Genomic DNA, 26,533 nt, shown 5'->3' on the forward strand with positions numbered 1-26,533 from the left:
CAGGCCTAAGGAACCAGAGCTACAGAGGAGAGAATGCTCTCCTTTCTTGCTCTTTCTCCTCCTTCTCTTCTTCCTTTCTGTTTCTCTTCTTGGCCTTTTCAGTCCTACTGCCTCTCCTTTCTCTCTCTGGGGCCCTGTGCCCTCTGATTCTGAGTTTTTGGTGGAAGGTGGGCAGCTGAGTATAGCCACCTGGCAAAGCCCCTCTGGGGACCTACATGGATTGAAGAGATAGGCTGGTGGGACCTGAGGTCTTCACCAGCAAGCGTTCTGGGAGGCCTTTCTGCTACTATCCAGGAAAAGATAGGCAAAGAGCCAGAGAAATGGGGGGAGAGGGAGCCCTCCGAGGGATTCAAGTCTAGAAAGCCTTGGAGATATGCCAGTCCGACTGTTTTTAGGGTTGTTAATTTTTTGTGCCCCTGAACTACCCCTGGGGAACAGAGTCTCGCTTCTGGCCCCTGGCCACCCTCGGAGAGCCTTTACGTGCCCCCAGAGGCATCAGAGATGCTCCCCACTCGGGCGGGGGTCCCCTTTCCTTGGGCAGCATCTGGCTCAGGTACTGGTCCTCCCACACTTCCCTCTCTCCCTCAACTTGATCCGTAAAGCCTCCATTCGCTTCTGTTTCCCGTCAGGGGGAATCACGCTCTTCCATCAAGGTTCCCGGGCCAGCGAGGCAAACGGCCAGGACCCTGGGGCCGCGGTGAGGTCCACCGGCGGAACCTTGGGAGGTGCCGCTCCTGCCCACAAACGGGGACGGTGTTCTCGAGTGGAAGTCGCCCGTGGAAGTCTGAGGTCACTGAACTTTTCCACAGAAACCCCGACCGAAATTTCTCGCCTCCAGGCCCTTTTACTACACCGAGCCCCGCCCTCCCGCACGCGATCCAGCCCCCGGCCCCGCCCGCAGCCCTTGTGCGCGCTCCCGCCGGCGTCCGTCTCCGCACTCTCCCGCCTCGCGGTGCTGCCCGGCCCGACTGCTATTTCTTTCTCTGTTTGGGTACAGCTCCAGTCTTCTCGTCTCCGTCTGACCCCTCTGGGGGGCATGTGTGCGAGCTCTCGTTCTGATTATCAGACATTTCTTTTCCACTGTGTGGGCAGGAGACAGATTTTTCCCCGCGAACTGTCTCCCGTCTCTTTTATTCATTTTATTCTCTGTTTCTCTCCTTTCCCTCCTCCTGCCTTCCCGCCCGCCCCCCTCTTCTTTTTTCCTGATTCCTCCTTCCCCCTTCAATTTCACCATCTCTCCTGCCCCCTCTCCCCGTGCCCCTTCCGCTCCCCGTGTGCCCTTTGAAAATAATTCAGTGATGTCTCGGAAATACTAGCACACTCTCCTCATTCATCCGAGCGCGGGACTCTGCGTTAATTCAAGGTAAGCCCCGGTTCTTGCTACCCAGGAAATGGTCGTCTGCGCCCTGGCGCCCGCAGTCTTTGGGGCTGTGCTACCCTCCCCGGCGCCGGGCGCCCAGCTCCGTGTCCCCGGTGCTGCTACCTGTTGGCGTTGCATGGACCGTGGAGATTCCTAGTTTGCCCAAACCTTCCCCTGAGCCGGTTCTTCCTCTCCACGCGCTGCCCTTTTCTTTGCAACTTCCGTGTTCGTTTCCCGGGCGTGAGAAAGCCCCCGCGCGGTGGGCGTTTTGGGGTGTGAGGGGTGTGCTGCTTGTCAGGGCGTCCGGGGCTGGCACCTCGTTCGTGCTTGCGTGTTCGCTCAGCCGGCAGCGAGGGAGCCTCGTGCCGCCAGGGGAGCGCAGCCAAGCTCGGAGGAGGGGGTGCCGGCCGGCAGCCGGGGCTCTGCCAGTCCCCGCCGTCGGGAAGTTCTCTGCGGGGGTGGGGGGGCACTCCTGGGGAAGGCTCGCTGAGCAGGGGCTAAGCTTCCAGCAAAGTTTCTGGGAAGGAAGCTGTGTGCGCCGTTGGAAGCGTCCCGGGATTGGTGCAGGTTAGGCTGGGGTGTTTCTGGAGCCTCGGGTCGACCAGGCGGATGGGCTGGCGAGCGGACCCTATCCTGGGAGAGAGCCGGGAACTGGGCCTCGGAGGAAGGGGAGTGCGGAGAAGAAGCCGGGCTATTTAGAGTGACTTGCTTTTTGACCGGCTTTGGGTCTCCCTACGAGAGGGTGAGTTGCATGTCCTTTTCCAGGGATGAACACCCAGTTCTCTGAGCCTCTTTGCTTTGTGCCCGTGCCCAGGAGAGAATGATGGGGGACACTACCGCCTCCTCTACCACATCCCCCTGAGATCGAGGCTTCCGCCGTCTCACTCTGGGGACTGAGGTGGCACTTTGGCCACTTGCCCAAGGAGGGATCCTCCCTCTCACCAGGCCTGACTCGGGCCGCTCCGAGCAGCGTGCAGGTGGTTCACGCTGCGTAGGTGGGTGAATGACCGAGATCTGGGGGATTGTAATGATTCACTCTCTCTTACCTTTGGAGGCCATGGTGTTGGAACATTAATTCTTTCTTACTCTTGGGGTTCAAGAACCACACTGTGTCTCAGAGACATCATGGTCAGCGGAAGGGCTGGAGAAGCCAAGCAGTTTAGTCCAGACTAGAGACTGTGAGACCTGCACTCAGAGAAATGTTTTCATGAAAGGAAAGATGTTTCTGACGCTTAAATAAGAGCATCGCTTTGACTCCACGGACACCTGAGCTACAAAAAAGGGGTTTTCTTTACTGGGACTGGGAGCTAGGGTAGGCACTGGGGAAAACTTCCCCAGTTGACAGTTCCACGAGGAGTTACTAATGGAAAATAATAGAAATTCCCCTTCTGCAAATGTGTGGGTCTGGTCGGGTTGTGCAGCCATCTCTAGAGCCTAGAAGGAGATGACCTTTTCTTGTTTGATTCCGCTCTGCTGTTCTCTCACGTGCTTTGTCTCTGGCCAGCTAAGATGTATTTTTTTTTTAACCACTTTGTAGTATTGGGTAATCATATAATTTATTGTCCAAGCTGGGACACTTTTGAGAGTAGAGAGAGACATTAGTAATAATTAGACAGGGACAAGAGAGACTGTCTAGACAGATAGGGATGAATGATTGCCCTGAGAGTGACTATACAGTCAGAGTGAGGGACAGTTCATGAGGCAACATGCCATGCTTTCATGTCATTTGGATTTGCACCTTCCTTATTGGCGTGGTTCTCCCTGACTCAAATTGCAAATGGACTTTATTTCCGTTGTCTCTGAGAAACCAGTGCTGAATACAGATCTCTTTCCCGTGACGACTCCTCTTTCCTCAATTCCACGAAACCCTTCAAAAATCCCACTTCCAGAGGGGAACTTCATGCTTTGATTGCAGGAGTTACAAGTAGAGGGTGATTTCCATGGAAATGATTTACATGTTTCTGTCCCTCTGACTGCTTCCTTGTGACTGGGCTCCCAGGAGGCCATCCTTCTGCCAGGATTTGTGAGTGTTATGTTGATGGCAGGATGATATACAGTGACCCTCAGAGTCCCACGGTTGAGTGATTGGATCACTGCTGTCAGAACTCCTCAGCTGTCCTGAGGCTGGGGGTGGTGTGTGTGTTGGGTGTGAGAGAGGAGAGGGGAGAGGAAAGAATCCTATATGTGTCTGGGTTTTGAACACGTACAGGTTTTGAACATATATATGTTCAAGAAGCATCCTATTGCAGGGAAGTGCCCGGCTTTTACTTCCTGGGTTGTGTGAGGGAGTGATGAGGATTCTTAGGGGATGTGTCAGTAACACTTCCAGCCCCTTAGGAGCCCAAGAGTCTGTCAGACAGCCGGGTCCCTGCAGGGCTTCAACAGTTTAGTTATCATTTATTAAGTGCTTGTTATTTTCCAGATACTAGAGCAAAGAGTTTCCAGACTTTAGCATAATTAATCCGTATCCAATCCTATTAAGTAGGTATCCTCATTTTATAGGTGAGGCAACTGGAGCTCAGGAAAGTTAAGTAACTTGCTCAGGTTCACCCAGAGGCTAGCTGACTCTCTCCATGCAATGGGTACCTCCTTGTGTTGAAGTTGACGTGGTCAGTATTTGGCTCACACATGTGGTGCAACCTGTTTGGGGGTCTGGGGGCGATGGATGGTTTCAGGGTAGGGTGGATTAGACAGTCCACTTGTCCGTCCCGCCCGGTTCTTGACTCGTGTTGCCCCTGTTCTTTCTGTCCACATCGTCCTTTCTTGGTATCTGTGAAGTTTGTGTGCTCCACCCCCTGCCCTGCCACGTGGACCATCCCTGGAGGACCCTCTCACCTAGATCCCGCTCCAGTGTGCCTGTGAATGCCTGTGCTGAGAGGATTGGCTCATGGATGCGCAGAGCAGGTGTCACCATCTGGTACTGAGGGTCTGTCTACACCGTAGTTATTGAAGCCTGCCTCTCTCAGGATCGCAGTTGACTGAGTCCAGTTGTCTCAGAGACTGACAATGGCCTAGAATTGGAGAAAGCCTCCCCGCCCCTTGGTTTGCCCAGAAGCAACTCTATAGACCAGCAGGGGAACCTGACCGTTCCCAGCTGAAAGTGTTTTGGTTTGGTCCTTTAGATCCTTTCTCTATCATTGAGGCAAAAATAGAGCCTTAAGCAGGTAATTCTAGACCTTGTTTCCACCTGCTCATCCTTCCTATTTACCCCGTAGTATGTAATCAGACCAAGAACAGCATGCCTGGGCGAAACAGGGCGTTATCAGGTGAGAGTGGGGTGGATAAAGGAGCACTGGCCGGGGAGACTTGACTTCTAGCCCAACTGAGCCCCAGTAAGGAGCCATGTGACCCTGGGCAAGTCACGAACTGCCCTGGGCCTCATTTCACTTGCCTGAAGATGAAGACTGGGCAGATGCTCCACAGGTATTTCCCAGCTCCAGCAGTTGAAGATCCCACAGTTCAGCGTAGCTTTGGGCTCTGAGCTCCATAAATCCTAGGCGGAGCCACTGCTCGCTTGGGGGAAGCACAGGAGGCTGATGGATAGGAGTTAGGTGGAGGGGCCATGAAAGAGACGTCGTGGGGAGGAGCAGTGACTGCCCCTGGCCTCCTGTGGGCAGGCCTCAGCCCAGTTCTGGTCTGGAAAAATGGGGTGGCTTATCTGGCCTTCCCTCCTGTCTGCCTTGTGTTGTCTTGAATCCCCAAGAAGTTGTATTTCCTTGTACCCGCAGTAAGTGACAGAGGATTGGGAAGAGCGGGAAATACCACACTGTGCTAACCAGCATCTGCAGTATTCCCTGAATGATGAGCTGAGCGCTGGCGGAAGGGCAGCGGTGGTAGGCAGGAGGATGGAAGAAGGTGGTCTACAAAAAGAAAAAGAGAAAGGAGACATGGTCTTGGTCTTTATGGGACTTGCAGTATGGTAGGGAGCCTGGATCGAGGCCATTGTATAGTAACAAACTAAAGCCATTTGGAACCAAGAAGCCCATTACAAAGCTCTTTGTTATAGTACAGAGTGGGTTACGTGCAAATCAAGAAACTTCCTGGCAGAAGCAAAGAAGTGGGGTACCTCTTTCCCTGTAACCTGGAAAACGTGTTAGGAGTGTAATCCTCATCTCTGACATGAGGATTCTAAAGGGTTCTGCTGTCTGCTGTACATGTGTGGACTTGGGGGGTGGCAATGAATGAGATTCTGGAACAGAATTGGGCTTTACCAAGGAAAGGCCTTCCCTTCTGTGTTCACATAGCACTTCGAAAGACACATCCTCTGGGATCGCAGAGAGTTTGCAACTGCATTGACCTCACTCGAAAAACAATCTGTCCCCTATAAACGCTAGCCTGGGGTTGGGGCAGAGAGAGAATGCTCCAGATTCTCACTGTAGGGTTAGGGGTGGCGGCAGCGGCTGAATGGGTGCTGGGGGAGGGCACAGAACTGGGGCCCAAGAGGAAGGTGTGACGCTGTCTTGGATACCGGGCAGGCACTGCAGCCTGTGGCAGAGCAGGGCATCCAGCCTGGTGGGCTTTTGTGTAATTTCTAACCTGAGTAACACAATCTAGGGCTACACTGATGGACGCAACTTTTAATGATGGAGATGTCACTGTAGTTGCAGACATGTAACTTGATACAGCTTTCTTTCTGTATCAAATGTAACTTGATACAGAAAGCTGTATCTGTGTTTATGCCTCCTTTATGTATCTTTTGGGGTTCCCCCATGAATCAGATGTGTACAAGGCCTTTTGCTGGGAGAAATGGGAAAATAAAGCTAAAAATGACATGGTTCTCTCAAAGAATTGGTTTCTAGCTCTAAGTACAGTCCTTTGAAGAAATTTTGATTTCTTTTACCAAATGATGTGTTATCTGGTCTTGCCCCAGTCTTTACTGGCTATAGACCATGGGCAAACCACTTAGCCCCCTAGGCCTCAGCTACTTTATCAATAAACAGGCCCGGTAGCCTATCTTGGAGAGAAGGGGCCTGGACCCAACAGTCATCTGAGGCCCCTTTCCATTTTAAGAGCAATGACTGTTCTGTGATTTTGTTTTCCATCCCTTCTCTCTCCACTTCTCTTTCTTCTTTGTGTCTCCCTCTTACCTAGTCATGCAATCGATTTTTTTTTGTTTGCTGTATTACTGAATAGGAGTTCTTAATTTAAAAAGTACTGGAGATCATTTTATATTTCTGCCTCTGAAAAGAGAGTAAATTGAATCTCTCTTGACTTCTTTGGTCCTTGATTGATGTTTTCTTGAGTGTAAGGATCCTAAATACAGACGGAGTTCCAGGCCTTCTTTAGAGAAGGGATGTGTAATGACAGGTGAGCACTTATCCCTGATTTTCTTTTTGTCAGATCTCTGCCTCGGGGTTAATGAGCTGTTCAGTGCTGAAGTCTGAGAGTCCTGGGTACCTCTGCCTCTGTGTCCAGGCAAAGAAAGTCAGCCTATCAACCTCAGAACCTTGGCACTGGCCCAGAGTGGCCCCCCCAAGGTTCCCCAAGGATGGGAAGGAGCCTGGGCTGGGGGGGAGGGGCAAAGCCCCAGCTGTGAGCCTCAGCTCTGCCACTTAGTGCTTCTCCCCTCCCTCCTCCGCTCCCACCTGCTCTCCCCACCCTCCTTCCTTCCGCAGATGTGTCCTAAGTGCCTGTTCGGCCAGGCACTGCTTTGGGTACTGGGAATACAGCAGTGACCAAGGCAGACAAATTTCCCACTTCTGTGAAACTTTTATTCTATTGCAGGGAGAGAGAGACAATAAATAGACTAGTAAATTGATTTAAAAAAATCACACTGCGATACATGTCACTCAGAAAATGAATATAGGGTGACGAGGCACCTGATTGGGTAGCTCTTTAGGTTGGACGTCAGGGAGGCTTCTGAAGAGGTAATATTTAAGCTGAAGATAGAATGGCAAAAAATGAGATAGGATCCATGTCACCAAATCTCATAATGTGGCCGTTATGAGGAATAAGTACCATTGTATATGAAAGTGTCTTATAGACTACGTAATAAATGTAGCACATTTTATATCTCATCTGGCAAAATTCCTTGAGGGCAAGCATTGTGATTAATTAATACTTGCAGTCTCAGTACCTAGCATGGTAGTAATTGCAGGTTGAAAAAATTATGTATCTAAAACTGGGAGTTCAGAGGGGATTTTTAAGAAATAAAATAAGATGATGTCTGTGACAGGCCTTTGTTGAAAGAAGACAATATTCCATCCACTCTTGCCACGCCACTACTGGGCTTTGCTGGTGATTTCCGTCCATGATGCCCTGGGGAGAGCAGAGCAGGTTCCCTGGACATCACTAGGGCACAGAGGGATGAAGAAGAACGGGCAGTACTGTGAGTGTAGACTTGCCGGGGAAATTCCAGATCGCTTTTCTTGCTTTTCAGTGTCTTCTTAACCCAGAGCAGAGGCTACCTTATCTGAAATTGTGAAGAGAGGCCATAAGCTCCCTCTCACCCTCCACAGCTGGCTGCAAGGCTTCCCTTCCCATGCGTCCGAAACCTTTGCCTTCCCCCAGCCCCGCTGCATCTCTGTCTTCCCTCCAGTCTGGAACCTGGCTCATTGGGTGTCCAGGGGACCTCAGTCCATTCTGCTGACTCTATAGACCTGCTCCCCTCCCTGTCACCCTCCCTGGGGTTGAGTCAATGCAGCCCACCTGCTGAATCCCGTGAGTCACGGCTTTTCAAACCTGCAGGTGTGAATCACCCAACTTGTAGCCCTTGAGATGTCTTGGGTGACAGCTGAGGGAGAAGACTGGGTGCCTGTCCCTGTCCCTCACCTTCCCATTGCTTTGTCATGCTTCCTGCACTGAGGACCTAGAGCTCCCATCCCACAGCCCTTCTCTAGGGCCTCAAGACCAGTTTATTGGGTACATATGAGTGGGCATTCACTCATGTGGTAGGAGTCCTTTAAGTAGAACATCCCATCCCAAAGTGTGGTTCCTGGACCAGCGGCATCAGCATTAGCCCAGACATCCTGAATCAGAACCTGGGACTGGGTGAGTGTGATGCACATTAAAGTCTGAGAACAACTGTTAGAGGCATAGATGAAGGGGTGCACCAGAAACTTGCTACATCTTATACCTTTTGAGATAGAAACATTGTTATTCCTGCTTTTATAGGAGCAAACAAAGGCCTCTAGAATCCAAGATCACAGTAGGTGGTAGAGCCCTGGATTAGAATCCAAGCATTGGCTCCAAAGCCAGCATCACTATGAAGTTCATACCCCTAATTAAAATGCAAATATATCTGGAGACATCTATTACTAACCATTAACACCTTAGTGTTAGTTGCTCCCCTGGCCATTTACAATAGACTTCTGAGAAGAGAGCTGGAGCAGCTCAGTAGGTGGTGGTATCTTGTGGGTGCTTTCACTGCTTTGGTAATCTGCCCTCTGGTTAGCTCTGGCTGGGTTCCTCCTCCAGATGAGAACTGAGTGACTGATCCTTAAATATAGGAGCTCCCTGGTCTCCGTACACTCTCCTAGAGGGACTTTAACCCCTCCCTTTGCTTCAGCCATCAGCCATATGATGACTTCCAAATTTGTTTTCCAACCCAGGATTCTCTTTTGTATGTTAGAATTTCTCTCCAGCTGACTATTGGGCATTTCTGTTTCAACACCTCACAGTATCTCAAAGTTACCTTGTCCCAAACTAAACCCATCATCATTTACAAAATTTCGTTTTCTTCTCATAGAGCCTCTTTCAGCAAGTGGTACCACCATCCATTCAGTTGACCAGGCCAGAAATATGGATGTTACCTGTGACTCGACTTCCTCCTTTTTGCCTTGTCTCCTCACCTACCTCTTGTTAGTGAGGACATTCTGCTGACTGTTCCTCCTTAATGCCATGGAATTCCGGCCCTTCTCCCTTCTTCCACTACCACTGCACTCATCATTTCTCTCCTGGTCTACTGCACCTGTCTTATCTCCATATTCTGTACTGTGGCCACAACCATCTTTCTAATGTGCAAATGTGAGTATGTCATGCTTTCTTTTGACACCACTCCATGGTTCCTTTTTTCAGAATAAAGTATGTATGGCATGATGTGTAAAGCCTTTCATGGTCTAACCCCCTGCCTGCCTCTCCAGTCTTGTTTCTAGATATTTCCACTCATTTTCTCCCTGTACTCTGCCCTACTGGACTACTTCAGTTACCTAGACCTGCCTTCCTGTATTAAGCCTTAATACCTTCACCAGTGCTAGTTCAACGTGACCTTTCCTAGCCCCTCCTCAAAGAGCCTGGCTCATCCTTGCCTGTTCTATCAAACTCAGTTACTTATTCCAGGAAGATTTCCTTGATTCTCTTCAAGCTGTGCCAGAACCTCTTCCTTTGTACTCTCTCAGTGTCTTGTGCTGTATTGTTGTCATTGCCAGCCTCTTTCCTAGAGTGTGAAAGCTTTGAGAGCAGGAATTGTTTCTTTTATCTATGTCTCCTCAAAGCTTTGCACTTAGCAGGTGACTGATAAATTTCTTGAATATGTAAACAAGTAGAGAAGCCACTCTGGAACCTTCGACCAATCCTGATTCTCCTTCCCTCTGTTGTGTACCATCTTCCCTGTGATTGGGTCATTACACTCACCAACTGTGACTTCAACAGAGTTTTTATCATTTGTTGACTTTGAAATGACAGCAAGAACCCATCAACTTCGCTCAGAGAAAGTGGTGAGTTGACTGAAGGCTGCGGTACCATGGAGTGTGTGTGAGCATGTGTGTGTGTGAGTGTGTGTGTATGTGTGTGTGTGAGTGTGTGTATATGTGTGTGTGTGTGTTTGAAAGTGGTCCCATGAAGCCTGAAGTAGAAGAATCCAGGTAGATTCTATAGTCCTGCTAACTTTGTATCCAGTAATTTTTAATAAATAGAAAGTTGAAAAAGGGTTTTCTTCGGTTCCCCCATTTTTCTCCTTTAGGATAAAGAGTGTGTTTCAGTTGTAATTGTATACCCATGGCTCCTCAGTATGCGCTCTGGAACATAGTAAGTGCTAAATAAACTTTCAGAAGGGACTTAGCCAATGGAAAGAGCCCTATGAAAGGTTTTGGATTGGGAGCCTGAGGACAGGATCCATGAGTCCATGATAGGACCAACTTATTCCCATGGCTTTGAGTACCATCTTATGCCCCAGACTCCTATGTAAGTTTACTTTTTCAGTATAATAAGTCATGCCCAAACTCAGTAGTCTAAAACAGCAAACATTTAGTATTTCTCACAATTCCCTGGGTTGGTTGGGTAAGTTTGCTTGTCCTGGGCCAACGTGCCTGGAGTTGGATTGTCTAGTTTGGCCTCACTTACATGTATGGGTCATCAGCTGAGGCAGTGAGACAGCTGGAATGGCTGGAGCCTCTCTCCTCTTGGTTACTGATCCTCAGAAAGGCTAGCCAAGGCTTGTTCACATGGTTGTGGAAGGGTTCCCAGAAGCCAGAGAGAAGGCGATCCCCAGAAGGCAATCCCCGATGCACAGGCCTTTCTCAATACTCCGCTTGTATCACATTTGCTATTGTTTCACTGCCTAAAGCAAGGCACAGGGTCAAGGTGAGATTTGCTGTGGGAAGGTCCTCCAACAAAGTAGACACCAAGATCAGATTAAATGTGCAAAGATTTTGTTGGGGGGGAAACTCCTATGAAACGTAATGGGGAGGGAGCTGGGAAAGGCTGGAAGAACTATCAGAGCACCGTGCAAGTCTGACCCTGAGTGATGGGTAGAGAGAAGAAGGTCGGTACCAGGGTCTCAACCTGCTCTGCAATCTAAGGATGCTCGGCAAGGCTGTTGGGAAGCTCTCCAGCCCAAGTCAGCCATCAGAGGGGTCCCGTGTCTCCCAGGAGTGGGCCCGCCTTAGCGTCCCTGTCCTGCTCCCTCTGTGCAAATTCGGTGATGGATTTCAGAGCCCAGCAGCTGGGGTTTTTGGTCAATTAAGCACCCTGTAGTTAGACGTCTGCCAGGCACATTCTCACAGCCACCTACAGGGCCATTACTCAAACAGTTTATTGCAAGTCTCTAATTTATGCCTCCAGCTCAGACTTCTCTTCTAAGATCTGGACCTCTAGATCCATCAGCTTTCGTAATGTCTCCACTTGGCTGTCTCAGACTTAATACTTTCAGACTGAACTCTTGATCTCTACAACCAAATCTACTCCTCCAGCTTTCTTGTCTTGATGAGTGGCACCTTCATCCAGTCACAAGTCCAGGGTCACTGTTGATACCTGCACCTCTACATGCCCTTCGGCAATCCATTATGAAATCCTGACAGTGTAACTGCCTGAATACCTCTGGATCCACACTCTTATCTACACACCCCTCCCCGCTCCCCCACCTAGACCAAGCCACCATCATCTCTTACTTCGATGACACAGCAGCCTCCTAACTCATCTCTCATTAGCTGTACCTTGTCTTATGGTACTTCGCTTTATCACACTTTACAGATAGAGTGTTATTTACAATTCGAAGGTTTGTGGCAACCTTCTGTGGAGCAAGTCTTTTGACACCATTTTTCCAACAGCATTTGCTTATTCGTGTCTCTGTGTCACGTTTTGGTATAATTCTTGCAATATTTCAAATTTTTCATTATTGTTATATTTGTTATAGTGATCTGTGACCAGTGATTTTTGTTTTCTTATTACTTTTTATTCGAGTATAGTTGCTTTACAATGTTGTGTTAGTTTATACAGTACAACAAAGTGAATCGGCCATACGTATATGTATATCCCCTCTTTTTTGGGTTTCCTTCCCATTTAGGTCACCACAGAGCATTGAGTAGAGTTCCCTGTGCTATACAGTAGGTTCTTATTAGTTATCTGTTTTATACAGAGTAGTGTATATATGTCAATCCCAGTCTCCCAATTCCTCCCACCTCCCCCCACTTCCCTGGTATCCATATGTCCATTCTCTCTACTTCTGTGTCTCTATTTCTGACCAGTGATTTTTGATGTTACTGTTGCAAAAATATTGCAATTCACTGAGGACTCAGATGATGGTTAGCATTTTTTTTTAGCAATAAAGTGTTTTTTAATTAAGGTGTGTACATTGTTTTTTAGACATAATGCTATTGCACACTTAATAGACTACAGCATAGTGTAAACATACCTTTTATAGGCACTGGGAAACCAAAAAATTCAGGTGACTTGCTTTATTGCAATATTTGCTTTATTTTTTCCCTTCATTTATAAATTGATCTGTAGTTGATATACAATGTTGTGTTAGTTTCAGATGTACAGCAAAGTGATTCAGTTATACATATTATATAAATCTATTCTTTTTCAGATTCTTTTCCATTATAGGTTATTACAAGACCTTGAATAGAATTCCCTGTGCTATACAGTAAGCCCTTGTTGGTTATCTGTTTTATATAAGGTAGTGTGTATATGTTAATCCCAAACTCCTGATTTATCCCTCCCCTGCAGTATTTGCTGTATTGCAGTGGTCTGGAACCAGGCCTGTAATATCTGGCTTTTGCCCGCCCCCTCTCCCTGCCGTGGCCACCTCCTCCCAGTTCTGTCCCTTTCCTTCTTCTCTGCCTGCCTCCAGCTCATTATGACTGAAATGAAAGGCGGAGGCATCTCAAATGAAATGTCACAACAGGCATTACTCATTGTGGTAAGGCTGGCTGGCCAGGGAGTAAGCAGGGTGGAGTACCTGGCCAGGTGAGCCCGAGAAAGGTGCTTGGGGAACTGGGCGGACACAGCCCAAGTGTGATGCATGGCTCCAGCCGCTCGGGCCCCTGCTTTTGTCCTGCTCTCTCCCCTGTGCGGTGGGGCGAGGCTTGCTGGCATCCTAGAATTGTTGAAACTCTGCTGTTGAAACATAGAGCTGCCCAGGTCGCTGTGACAGGGTTTCTTTGTGGATGGGTGAGTCCAGAGGGTGTCAGACGAGTAGTAACCAAGTGGATGGGGACTCAGTTCTGTGGTAGAGGGCTTAGAGCACCAACCTGGGGTCAGGCAGCTTTCAGATCGGGTCCTGGCGTCCCCATTCATTCCCGAGCGGCTCTGAGCAGGTGAGTTACTTTCTCTGAATCTCAGCTTCCTTAAATGTATACAGGAGTAGGTCCCACCTCATAGGATTTGTGTGAAGTTTGAATCAGTATAAGCAATCGACAAATATTAGCTAGAGATGATTGAGACTTGTTTAAGATCAGGGGATGGCGCTGAACTCTGTGGGGAGGGGAGAGAAGGCAGAACGGTAGGCAAGAGGTCTGGCTGGGCACTGCCGAGGTACCCGTGGCCCACCCTCTTCCTCTGCTATCCTGTGGCATCTCAGAACCTCAAGCCCGCTAGGCACCCATAAAAGTTGATTAAATGAACATATAAAATATTTGAGGGAGGCAGAGAGTCAAGGTCGTCTTGGGTCCCATATCCTTTATAGTCATACCTTTGATGGGGATGTAAAGTTGTGAGGATTTGGGGGATGCCAATTTGTAGAGGCCGTTCAAACCATTAAGACAAACACAATTCTGTGAAAAATACGAATTGCACTCCATTTTATTGTTTTAGTCTGCTTTTTAAAATTTTCAGAGCAAAATTCTCAAAGTCCAAATATAAAGTACAAATGAGGGGAATTCCCTGGCGGTCCAGTGGTTGGGACTTGGCGCTTTCACTGCCGAGGCCTGGGTTCGATCCCTAGTCAGGGAACTAAGATCCCGCATGACGTGGCAAGTACCAGTGAAATACTTGCTTTGTTTACTTGCTTTGTAAACCGTATGGCTTGAAATGTGTATAATGTCAGCTATTATGTGGGAAGTAGCTCCTGATAAGGTTGCTGTTTTGTTTGGCCTATAAAGGTAGAGGGTACTTGAGGTTTGCATTGCTATTAGCCTGCCATTGGAGAATTTTAATTCTTGTTTTCATTGATCCTGAAGCAATCTTCTATTTTGAGAGGTAGGAGGACCTTTGAAGGAGTCCCAACAGATGTAATTATACCTCAGACCTCACCCCAGATCCAGTACATCAAACCATTATTAAGCCTCTAGTCGTGTGGTTCCTAACCTTTGGAGTCATAGAATCCCTTGAAAATTTGATGAAGGCTGTGGACTCGACCTGGTAAAATGGATACCTCAAATATTCATACAATATCAGGACGCCAGAGCTTCATGAAGCCCATCCTCCTTGGAGTCTGAGTGGATCACGTCAGATGGAGAATATTCTCAGCATCGTGAGTCATCCACGAGAGGACTGGGCAGAACTCAGAGGACAGAGATGCCAGATGGAGAGGTCGGCCTGGGCCCCACCTTTGCCAGTGCATCTCTCTGGTGTCAGGACTCACCAGGGGCGTCTCCATTCTCATCGTGCAGACTTTCCGTCTCTGAGAGTGCCTCCCGCCTCGCACAGGGACAGCGTCTCCCTTCCATAGCTGTGAGCCCTGATGCCCAGAAAGTTGGCTGTGGGTCACTGTGGCCCATGGGAAGTAATTCACAGGGACACATCAGAGGGTGGCATGGAGGGTGGATGACATCCTTCCCAGTCCTTTCCAGCGTGAATTCTGTGGAAGGGGCTTCCCTTCTGGTCTCAGCCTTTGCTCGTGTTACTTTCCTTCCTAAAATGCACTGCTCTCTCCTCTTTGCCCATCTTCCAGCGTCTCATCTCCTCCAGCAAGTACTTGGCATCTTTCCCAGCCCTTGCCCCTGCCCTCCTTATTCTTCTCTGAACCAGAGTATCCTTAAGGCCCTCACATCCTCTGAGTTACATGTTCCCACACTTCTTGTCTTTTAGTTAACTTTTCAGCTGTGGTTAGACTTGACTGTGCAGGTAGAGGGCAGCTTCTCAAGATCAGAGACTCACCTTCTGACTGGCTACCTAGAGGCTCAGAGTGGGAAGTCTCAGAAGAAACCAAATATGTTACTTAGGAGAGCAGCCAGGGAGAGGCAAGAAAGCTCCAGTGGAAGCTGTGGGGACTGTGAAGGGAGAGTCTAGTGGAGATGACTGACAGATAACATTTTATTAGTTTCAGGTGTACAACATAATGATTTGATATTTGTGTACACTGAGAAATTACCACCACAGTAAGTCTAGAATTGTGTTCTTATCCCAGTCATGTCACTGTTTAAAAAAATTTTTGTTTGTTTTTATTATTTTTCCTTCTTAAAAGTACAGTTGATTTACAGTGTTTCAGGGGTACAGTTTTATATGTGTGTGTATATATATATATGTATATGTGTGTGTGTATATATATATATGTATATATACATATATATTCTTTTCCATTCTTCCCCATTAAAGATTATTACAAGATATTGAATTTAGTTCCCTGAGCTACACAGTAGGTCCTTGGTGTTTATCTATTTTACATACAGTAGTATGTATCTGTCAATCCCAAATTCCCTACTTAAGGAGACAACCATGTTTTGAAAACTCTTCTTTCCTCCTCCAGAAATTGCTCCATTTTGCTTCTTAACGCAGTACAATTCCCCCCAAAAAAAACTCCTCCAAAGAGTTTCTTGTACTTGTTGGGTCCAAATTCTCTCCCTTTATTCTCTTCTTTTTAAAGTACCTTTTTATTGTGGAAATTTTCAGACATATACTAAAGTAGAGAGAGTAGTGTAATGAATCTACAGGTGACCACAGCCCAGCTTCAGTAATTATCAACTCATAGCCAACTTTTTTTACCTCAATCTCCCTACTCTACCTCCCCACTGGATTATTTTGAAGCAAATCCCAGTCATCATATAACTCCATCCATAAATATTTAAGTACTAGACTCTAAAAGATAATGGATTAGAAAAAGACCATAATAGCATTACCACACTCCCCCAAATTAACAATAATTTCTTAGTATCTTCAGATACCTAGTTGGTGTTCAGATTTCTCCAATTGTATTATTTTTTAAGAAGTGGTTTGTTTGTTTAAATCAGGATCCAAATAAGGGCCACACCTCATATTTTGTTGAAAGGTTTCTTAAGTCATTTATCTGTAGGTTACTTCACCCCACTTGTTTCTCAGCCTCGTGGTTTATTTGTTGAAGAAACTTGGTCATATTTTCTGTGGATTTTCCTACATTCTGGAGTTAGGTGGTTGCATCCCCATCGGTTGTTGAATGTTTTTGTTCCCTGTAGTTCCTGTAAGCTGGCATTTAGTTCCATCTGGTTCAGATTTGCTTTTTTGTTACTTTGTAAGATTACTTCCTAGGGGGTGGTAGGTATTTCCATCAGAGGCACATAATGTCTGGTTGTTTCCCTTCATGTGACGTCAGCAGTCACTGAGGATTATATGCCTGGGTTAGAGTTGGAAAACTTTCTCTATTTATGGCCAGTAAATATTTTAGTCTGTGGGCCATGGGTCTCTATCACAACCACTCAACACTGCAATTGTAGTGTGGAAGCAGCCAGAGTCAATACATAAGTGAATGGGCACGGGTGAGTTCCAGTAAAACTTTACTTACAAAAACAAGCAGACCAGATATAGCCCAAGGGCTATAGTTTGCTGATCCCTGCCTGGATTGTTTATTTCCTTATGGGCTTGCACAATGCCTACCGATATCCTAATCCTGTCATTCCTTTTTCATTTATTAGCTGGAATCACTTACAAAGAGAGATTTTTCCCTGCACTGTTTGGCTATTCCGTTCTTTTTGTTTTTGTTTTTGCGGTACGCGGGCCTCTCACTGTTGTGGCCTCTCCCGTTGGGGAGCACAGGCTCCGGACGCGCAGGCTCAACGGCCATGGCTCACGGGCCCAGCTGCTCCGCGGCATGTGGGATCTTCCCGGACCGGGGCACGAGCCCGTGTCCCCTGCATCGGCAGGCGGACTCTCGACCACTGCGCCACCAGGGAAGCCCTATTCCGTTCTTTTTGATCCTTCTTTAATGAGGCTCCCTTCTGCCCCACTCCGCCAAAATTGTTCTAAGATCATCAGTGACCATCCTGTTGCTAAATCCTCTGTTCTGCTTCCAGTTCTCATCTTGAGATGCTTGACCTACTGGCAGCATTTGACATAGCTGATCACTCACTCCTTTGTGAAATGCTTCACCTGACTTCATGACCCACCACCTCTCCTGGGTTCTTCTTTGCCATTGGTAACTCCTTCTCAGTGGCTTTTGTTAATTTTTCCTAATCAATCAATCTGTGAGTCTTGGATTCCCCTAGGCTGAGTCTTCAGACCTCTTCTCTTCTTTATCTGAATCGCTTCTCCAGGGTTCTAGACATAGATGACTTCTAAATGTGTACGTATTTAGCTAAATATATATTAAATATGTTTAATAAGATATGAGCTATGTAGCTCTTGCCTGGTCTTCTTTGTGAACCCTGCATGTGTCTCTCCAAGTTGCCCATGAAACATTTCCCCCGGGGATGTCTAAGAGAAATGTCAAACCTTACATGTCTAAATATGAATGCTTGATCTTCCCCATAAAACCTGCTCCTTCTTCAGTCTTTCCTATCTCAGTTAATGGAAACTCCATCCTTCCAGGATCTAGGCCAAAAAATCTTAGTGTCATCCTTAATATCTCTTTTTCTTTCACTCCCCACGTCCAATCTGTCAGCAAATCCTCCTTCAAAATATATTTGCTTCTCACCACCTCCACTGCTACCAACCTGGTTCAAGCTATTGTCACCCCTCCCCAGGATTGTTGCAACCACCTGCTACTAACTGAAGCAGGTGGTCATGCCACCCTACTTGTAGTGCATTCTCAACCCAGCAGCCCAGGGAACCCTTTAAAAACCATAAATCAGGATATCTTACTCTTCTGCTCAGAACCCTTCAATGGGCTTCCCATCTCATTTAGAGTAGAAGCCAGAATCTTTAAAGTGGCCTGCAGAACCCTACAGGGCCTGAACCCCACCTCCACCCCTTGCCTTTCTAACTTCATGTCCTATAGCTCTTCCCATGTGTCTCCCTGCTCCAGTCACACAGGCTCCCTGCTGTCCCCATTATGCTAAGCACACTCATTGCCTCTGGTTCTTTGCCCTTGCTGCTCCTTCTGCCTGGGGTGCTCTTCTGCGGATATCTGTGTGGCTTGCCCCTCACCACCTTCAGGTCTTTGCTCAGTGAGGCCTTACCTGATCACACTACTTGTTCCCTCCACCCCTGCACGCCAGGGAAGAAGAAAGTCAAGATCTCAGCCAAGAGAAGGTGGATCGTCTCTACCCTGAGACCCTAATAGGGAAGCTGCCCGGCTGAGACCACACAGGAGCATTTCCCTGCCTCTCCTCTTCCTCCACCCCGACTCCCGCTGCAGCTGGTCTGGACTGTAGGTGAAGCTCCAAGATGGTGAGGGGAGTCCTGCCTTTCCCTCTCCCTCCATGCAGGACACCCTCGAACCCCTCCACCCTCTGAAACAGACCTCTGTTCCCTTTCCTTAAAAAATAAGCTCTCTGGGGGCTTCCCTGGTGGCGCAGTGGTTAAGAATCCGCCTGCCAATGCAGGGGACACGGGTTCGAGCCCTGCTCCGGGAAGATCCCACATGCCGCGGAGCAGCTAAGCCCGTGCACCACAACTACTGAGCCTGCGCTCTAGAGCCCGCGAGCCACAACTACTGAGCCCACGCGCCTAGAGCCCGTGCTCCGCAACAGGAGAAGCCACTGCAATGAGAAGCCCGCGCACCGCAACGAAGGGTTGCCCCCGCTCGCCGCAACTAGAGAAAGCCCGCGCGCAGCAACGAAGACCCAATGCGGGCAAAAATAAAAAAAAAATAAGCTGTCTGACTCCTCCGGGTTGCTAGACCAGCTGGGGTGTCTCAGAGCTGGGGGCTGGTGTGGGGACCCTCAGTGTATTCACAGCCAGCATCGGGGTGTTTTCTTCCACGTCTTCACTGAGGAATCCTGCTTCAGTGTTTTATTCTGGAGCTCATGCTGGCCCAGAAAAAGGCCACAGTGACCTCTTTGGGCCTTTCTTCCCTTCTGTCTGTCATCCAGGGATGAGTGTGCCTTGGTGCCTCTCCATTCATCTATGTGAAAATTGTGTCTGTCATTTTGAATTTGAATCCACACCTGCCATCTGGAGACTTCAGGTGCCTGCTGGGGGGAATTTGGATGATGTCATGAAGTGGTGATGTCTGGGAGGCTGATGCCCTGGAGCCTTTCCCCAGCCAGGCCACTCATCAGTCAGTGCTTGTCCTCACTTTGTAGCATCAGAGACTCTCTGAGCCAGATGGTACCCCAACGATCACCTAGTCTAACCCTCCAAGTCTCTCCTGCTATGTGTCTGAGAAGCGGCTATTCAGGCTGCCTCACTGCTTTTCAGGGTAGCTCATTCTACTTTCAGATAGGTCTCATTGGAGCGTTCAGTCTAATTGAGTCTCTTGTTTCTCTTCTTGAAGGGTACTTCCATAGTGACTATTTCAACACTTACTCCTACAGTGAGGGCTGCATGAAGGTAGAATCAGTTAAGGTCCCATTTACCAAGTGGTGAAGTTCTTAAAGGCAGGAATCCATCCTATCCCTCTCTGTGTTCCCAGCACTTGGCATAATGTCTGAATCTAATAGATGCTCAATAAATGTCTAAGACAATTATGAATGAGGAACTACTGCTTATTAAGCATTAACAGTGTGGCAGGCACTGCTCTAAGCCCTTTATGTGCCTCCAAATAGCCCAATATAGTAGGCAGTGCTTTTATTACCATGTTTTTGGATGAGGAAACAATCTTAGAAATGTTAAGTACCTTTCTAAGGTGACATAGCTATGAACGGAAGTAGTGAGGATTCACACCCAGAAGTGTGGACTCTAGAGTTCACTCTTCTTTGTATATTATTTAATGTTTCTTTCTTTCTCTTTATTTTTTATTGTGGTAAAATATGTATAACATAAAGTTTGCCATGTTAACCATTTCTAAGTGTACAGTTTAGTGGCATTAAATGCATTCACATTGGTGTACAACCATAATCATCTTCCGTTTCTATAAATTTTTCATCTTCCCAAACTCTGGAACTCCATACCCATTAAACAATCACTCCTCATTCCTTCCTTCCCTAGCTCCTGGTAACTACCATCCTACTTTCTGTCTCTATGAATCTGACTACTTGAGGTACCTCATATAAGTGAAATCATATAATATTTGTCCTTTGGTGACTGGCTTGTTTCACTTAGCATAATTTCTTCAAGGTTCATTCATGTTGCAGCATGTGTCAGGATTTCTTTCTTTCTTAAGGCTGAATAATATTCTGTTGTATGTATATATACCACATTTTGTTTATCCATTTATCCACCGATGGAAACGTGGATTGCTTACATCTTTTGGTTATTGTGAATAATACAGCTATGAACATGGGTATACAAATATCTGTTTGAGTCCCTACTTTCAGGAGTGGAATTGCTGGATCATATGGTAATTCTAAGTTTAATTTGTTTGAAGAACTGCCATACTGTTTCCCACAGTGGCTGCACCATTTTACATTTCCACCAGCAATGTACAAGGGTTCCAGTTTCTCCACATCCTTACCAGTAGTACTTGTTATTTCCTGTTCAAAAAAATTTTTTTTATTAATAGCCATCCTAATGGGTATGAAGTAGTATCTCCCTGTGCTTTTGATTCACATCTCCCTAATGATTAATGATGTTGAGCATCTTTTCATGCACTTATTGATCATTTGTATATCTTTGGAGAAATGTCTATTCAATTACTTTGCCCATTAAAAAATGGAGTTGGCTTGTTTTGTTGCTGGTGTTGAGTTGTATGTATTCTTTATATATTCCAGATACTAAACTCTTATCAGGTATATGATTTGCAAATATTTTCTACCATTTTGTAGATTGTCTTTTCACTCTGTTGACAGTGTCCCTTGATGCACAACCGTTTTAAACTTTGATGAAGTCCAATTTATCTATTTTTCTTTTGGTGTCCCATTTAAGAAATCATTGCCAAATCCAATGTCATGAAGTTTTTTTCCTATGTTTTCTTCTAAGAGTTTTATGGTTTTAGCTCTTACATTTAGGTGTTTGATCCATTTTGAGTTATTATTTGTATATGGTGTAAGCTAAGGGTCCAAATTCATTTGTTGCATGTGGATATCCAGTTTTCCCTACACCATTTGTTGAAAATACTGTCTTCTCCCCATTGAATAGTCTTGGATCCCATGTTGAAAATCGTCTGACCGTATATGGGAGGGTTTATTTCTGGACTCTCTAATCTATTTCATTGATATATATGTCTGTCTTTATGCCAGTACCACATTGTTTTGGTTACTGTAGTTTTGTAGTAAGTTTTGAAATTAGGAAGTGTGAGGCCTCTAACTTTGCTTGTTTTCTAGATTGTTTGGCTGTTCAAGGCCTCTAGAATTTCCGTATAAATTTTAGGCTTGATTTTTCAGTTTATGCAAAAACTGTTGTTGGGATTTTGATAGGGAATGCATTAAATCTATAGATCACTTTGGGCGGTATTGAGATCTTAAGACTCTTAAGTCTTTTAATGTATCTTCTTTAATTTCTTTTAGTAGTGTTTTATAGTTTTCAGTGTATTTATTTAAAATTTTTTTCTTTATTTAAAATTTCCCCCAGCCACCTAGTTCCCATCCTAGAAAGTAACCACTGTTAGCACTTTCTCATGTATCATTCCATTTCCATATATGTCTAAATAAAATTTTAACGTATAAGTTTCTCAGAACCAAATAGTAACATACATAACTTATTGTTCTGCACCTAGGTATTTTTCCACTTAAGAAAATACTTGATCAAAATTCCACTTGATCTTGGAGATCCTTCCAGATCAGGACACTGAAATCTGCCTCTCTCTTTTCAAAGGCTATATACATTCCATAATTTATTTAGCTGATGCCCTTTTGAAGGACATATAGGTTTCTTTTTTGGGGTAATATTTTGCTATTAATGCTTCAATGAATAAACATATAAAGATGTCATTTGCACATATGCAAATATACATGAAGAAAATTTCCTAAAAGTAGAACTGTGGAGCCAAAGAGTGAGTTTAAAACTTTGCATTGTAGTCCCAACTTGCCTTCCATGGAAGTTGTACCAGTTTATCCATTTACCAACATGGTGGCTGTTTCCTTGCATCCTTGGCAACATAGTGTGTTATCCAACTTTTTTGGTTCTAGACTATCTAAGATATTAGAAATGGTATCTCCTAGTTTAAATGTGTATTTCTCTTATTGTGATATTGAACATCTTTTCAGATATTAAGAGCCCTTTATGTTTCCTCATTGTGAATTGGTCATTCATATCCTTTGTATATTTTTCATGTTAATTTGTCATTATATGTTAAGAAAATTTGTCCTTTGCAGTATAGATGCAGAAAGTAGTTTTCTAATTTGTCGTTTGGCTTTTGAAGTTGTTTATGTTTTTATGACAGTTTTTATGTAGTTGAATGTATCAGCCTTTTTATTACTGTGTTTTGGTTTTATATTGCTAACAAAGTCCTTCACAACTACAAAAATTAGACATTAAAAATGCTATTTAGGGTTTCATTTGTTACTTTTAGCTCTTTGATTCATTGATAATTTATTTTGGCATAAGACTTGAGGGAAGGATCCTACTTAATTTTTTCCCATATGTCTACTCAGTTGTCTCAATACCATTTATCGACTATTCATACTTCCTCAGTGATCTGAAATATATTTCTTATAGATATTTGGGTCTCTTTCTACATTTTTAATTCTGTTCTATTGATCCATTTGTCCATTCATATGCTAGAATGCATGTTTTAATTAATGCAGTTTTATAATGTGCCTCAATATGTGGGGACTAGTTAATCTTTCATAACATTTCTTTGTTAGAATTTTCCTGGATATTCTTTTTTTTTTTTTTTTTTTTTTTTTGCAATACGCGGGCCTCTCACTGTTGTGGCCTCTCCCGTTGCGGAGCACAGGCTCCGGACACGCAGGCTCAGCGGCCATGGCTCACGGGCCCAGCCGCTGCGCGGCATGTGGGATCCTCCCGGACCGGGGCACGAGCCCATATCCCCTGCATCGGCAGGCGGACTCTCAACCACTGCGCCACCAGGGAAGCCCTTCCTGGATATTCTTGCTTATTTATTGTTCCATGTGAACTTTAGATTAAACTTATCTAGCTCTCTCCCAAACTTATTGGTGATTATGTTGGGAATGCATTCAGCTCATAAGTAAACTTTAGGGAGAATTTACGTCTTCAGGATGTTAAATTTCTTTATCCATGAACGTGTTATGATTTTCCATTTGTTCAAGTTCTTTTTTGTCCTTAAGTAGTGTTTTAAATGAAACGTGTCTTCATACATCTTGCATATTTCTTATTAAATTTGTTCCTAGCATTTTAGTTGTGTTTTCATTTGTTATTATAAGGATCCTTCCTCTTTTACTACTAGAGATCTCATTGTGCTCTTAGACATTTAGTCACTACAAGTGTCCCACCCTCCTGGCCTGGGGTGCTACAGTGTCCTGCAAGGAAAATATCCTCCCAGATGTTGCCACTTATTCCAAATCTGGCCTATGATTTACTATCTGTTTTTACTTTCTGAGTAATGGACCTCTTTCAAGCCCATTATTATCATCTTACTAAAAAGCTCTTTTATGTATGTGATTTCATTTGATCCTTACAATTACATTGAGATGTTAACAAAGAGGGTATTTATTCATGTCCATTTTAAGGAGGAAGTAATTGTCATTCAGGCAGATTGAGATGCTCTCCTGAGCTCATAGGGGTGGGGCTGGACCTGGCCCCCCCCCATTCTCATCCGGGCTCTTCCAATCACTGTCCTTGCCTCCCAGCCCCACACTCCTGTCCCACCTCCAGGAGGAGTCTTTCTGTCTCTCCTTCAGGGTTGTGCTCCATCCCAGTCTTCCCTACTGAAACCCCAGCCTGGCTGCTCTGGGTCTGTGCAGGGATGGACCCGAAACCGCTCGGAGCGTACCCCAGCGCCCAGCTGTGAGATACGGAGTCTGGTGCCGGCCTCTGTTGCTCACTGGATGTCTACTGAGGCAGTAGTTGGGAAAGTTTGTCATTTCCAGAGGTCATTCTGGCAGGTTGACAACCCAAATCATCTCATTCTGCTGCCTTGACTTCTCAGAACAATGAAACACCCTTGCCTTCCTCTCCTGTCGTCTAGACACGGATTAAATTCAGCCTTGCTTATTCCACTGCTTCAGCAGGGGCTGGCTTGTGCTCTGAAGGCGGTTCAGTGTTCCTTCCCTCACTGGGCATCTTTTCCTGGGCTCCAGGATCAGTGGGGCTGCAAGGGGCACGCAGCCCTCCGGCACACGTGAGACCTGGCCGCAGGGGCTAAGGAGAAGCCCTCGGCCCAGGGTTCAGAGCACAGAGTTTCAATTAGTGTTCACCTCCTGCCTCGCTTCCTTCCTTTTTTCTTCCTCCGTAGTTCTCAGAAATATTCACTGTTTTCTATCTGCCCACTTCCTTCAGCTTCCACCAGACCAGTTATGCTGCCATCTTTCCTGGAGATTCATTCATTCATTTGTTCATTCAACAAGCTTTTATTGAATGCTTGCTCTATGTCGGACACAGTTACAGTTGCTGAGGATGTAGCAGTGAACAAGACAAAGTCCCTGAGCTCAGGGAAGTGGGAGGAGATAAACAATAAGCAAGCTACCAGACAGGTAAATAGGATGGCTTCCCATAGTGAAGAGTGCCATGAAGAGAACCAAACAAGGGGATGTGAAGGAGGGAGATCTGGGCTCTCTCCCAAATTAGGTGGTCAAGGGAGTTGTCTAAGGAGGTGTTATTTGGTTTGAAACTTAAATGATAAGAAGCTGACTATGCCAAGATCTGCAGTCTAGGGATAGGAGAGAGCAGTGCAAGGGCCCTGAGGTAGGTGTGAACATGGCATGTTCCAGCAACAGACTGATGAGGTGGGCAAGTTGTTAGCAAAGGGAGGAAGGTATAAGAGGAGGGATGAGAAGGAAGCGGGGGCCTCATAAGACAAGGTTAGGAGTTTGAATTTTAAGTATGACGGGGAGGTTTTGGAGAGTTTTAAGCAGAGGAGAGACATGGTCTGATCCATATTTTAAGGCTATTCTGGCACGAAGAGACAAATATCAAAGGGCTCATAGCAACATTATTCATATTGGCTGAACAACTAGAAGCCACCCAAATGCCCATCAACAGTAGAATGGATAAATAATGGACTGCCGTAGAACAATCAAAATAAACTAGAGCTATACACACAACACAGATGAATCCCATAAAGAAAATGCTGAGTGAAAGAAGTCCAACGCAAAATAATACACGCAGTGTGATCCCATTTATGTAGAGTTCAGATATCAGCCCAAATCCAAGCAGTAGCTTTTAGGGATTCGTGGTTAAGTGGTAAAATAGAAGGGAAGTTGAAGAAGGAATTACCTTAAAGGCCAGGATAGGGCTTGTCTTTGGCAGGACAGGACGGGCAGTGAAAGGGAGGGAGTACAAGGAGGGCTTTTGGGGTAGGACTGGGAATGTTTTACTTCTTGCCATTGGGGGTGATGGCACGTGTGCTCATGTTGTGACAAACCACAGAGTTACATATTTTCGTTTTTTGTACTTTTCTGCATATGTGTTATACCTTGCAATAAAAATGTGTACACACTGCACTTTGGCTGCCGTGTGACAAATGGGTTGAAGGGAACCAAGAGTCGGGGGAGGGCTAGCACTTTGCTGACTGCAGACATCCCGGCAAGTGGCGAGGGTGCTGGGACTGTAGTGGTTTCGATGGAGTGGGTTTGGGATGTGCTTTGGAGGTGAAGTCCATAGGACTTGCCAACAGATCGGGTGGTAAGTGGTGGTGATGAGGGAAATAGCCATCTGGATGCCCCCTGAGTGTTTGGCTTGCATGTCTGGTACCATTTCCTGAGAAGGAAGACTTGGGGAGGGGGGTGGGCTGGAAGGGGAGATAAAGAATTCTGCATTGGTTTTGTCAAGTCTGAGATGCACGTTATGTATTTAATGGAGAAATCAAGTAGGCAACAGTTTCCTAACTGGCTAGTCGACCTCCAGCCGGGTTCCCTTCATTGTATTCTTGACCCCGTGGTTCAAGAGATCTATCTAAAGAATGAATCTGGTGATGCAGCTTCTCTTCCCCACATCCTCCCAATGACTCTTGCCCAGTGGGTAGGGGCTAAATTCCTCATTGTCGCCTCAAGCCACCATGCCCAGTCGGGTCCTGCCTCTCCAACTTTGTCTCCAGTGGCTCCTCCGTCATCCCATACTGGCCACATAAAAGGACGGCAGGCTTTTACATGTACTGTCCTCTTTGTCTCCAGCTTCTTCCCTAGCCCTCATCCTTCATCTTGTGCCCAGTCTTCAAGTCTCACCTTGGATACCTGTTCCCGCAGACAGCCTTTCCATGTTTCTTAG

The 26,533-nt window shown here is 46.1% G+C and overlaps 1 long non-coding RNA gene across 1 annotated transcript in view; it reads left to right on the forward strand.

The window, feature by feature from the left end:
- The first annotated feature begins 940 nt into the window (after window positions 1-940).
- LOC137219768 (uncharacterized) overlaps window positions 941-26,533 on the forward strand; it is a 103,548-nt gene continuing 77,955 nt past the window's right edge. Inside the window, exon 1 of the long non-coding RNA XR_010941235.1 lies at window positions 941-1,363. This is a non-coding gene — a long non-coding RNA (uncharacterized lncRNA). The remainder of the gene's footprint in view (window positions 1,364-26,533) is intronic.

This window comes from Pseudorca crassidens, chromosome 2, assembly GCF_039906515.1.
Source record: "Pseudorca crassidens isolate mPseCra1 chromosome 2, mPseCra1.hap1, whole genome shotgun sequence".
NCBI classification, from domain to species: domain Eukaryota; kingdom Metazoa; phylum Chordata; class Mammalia; order Artiodactyla; family Delphinidae; genus Pseudorca; species Pseudorca crassidens.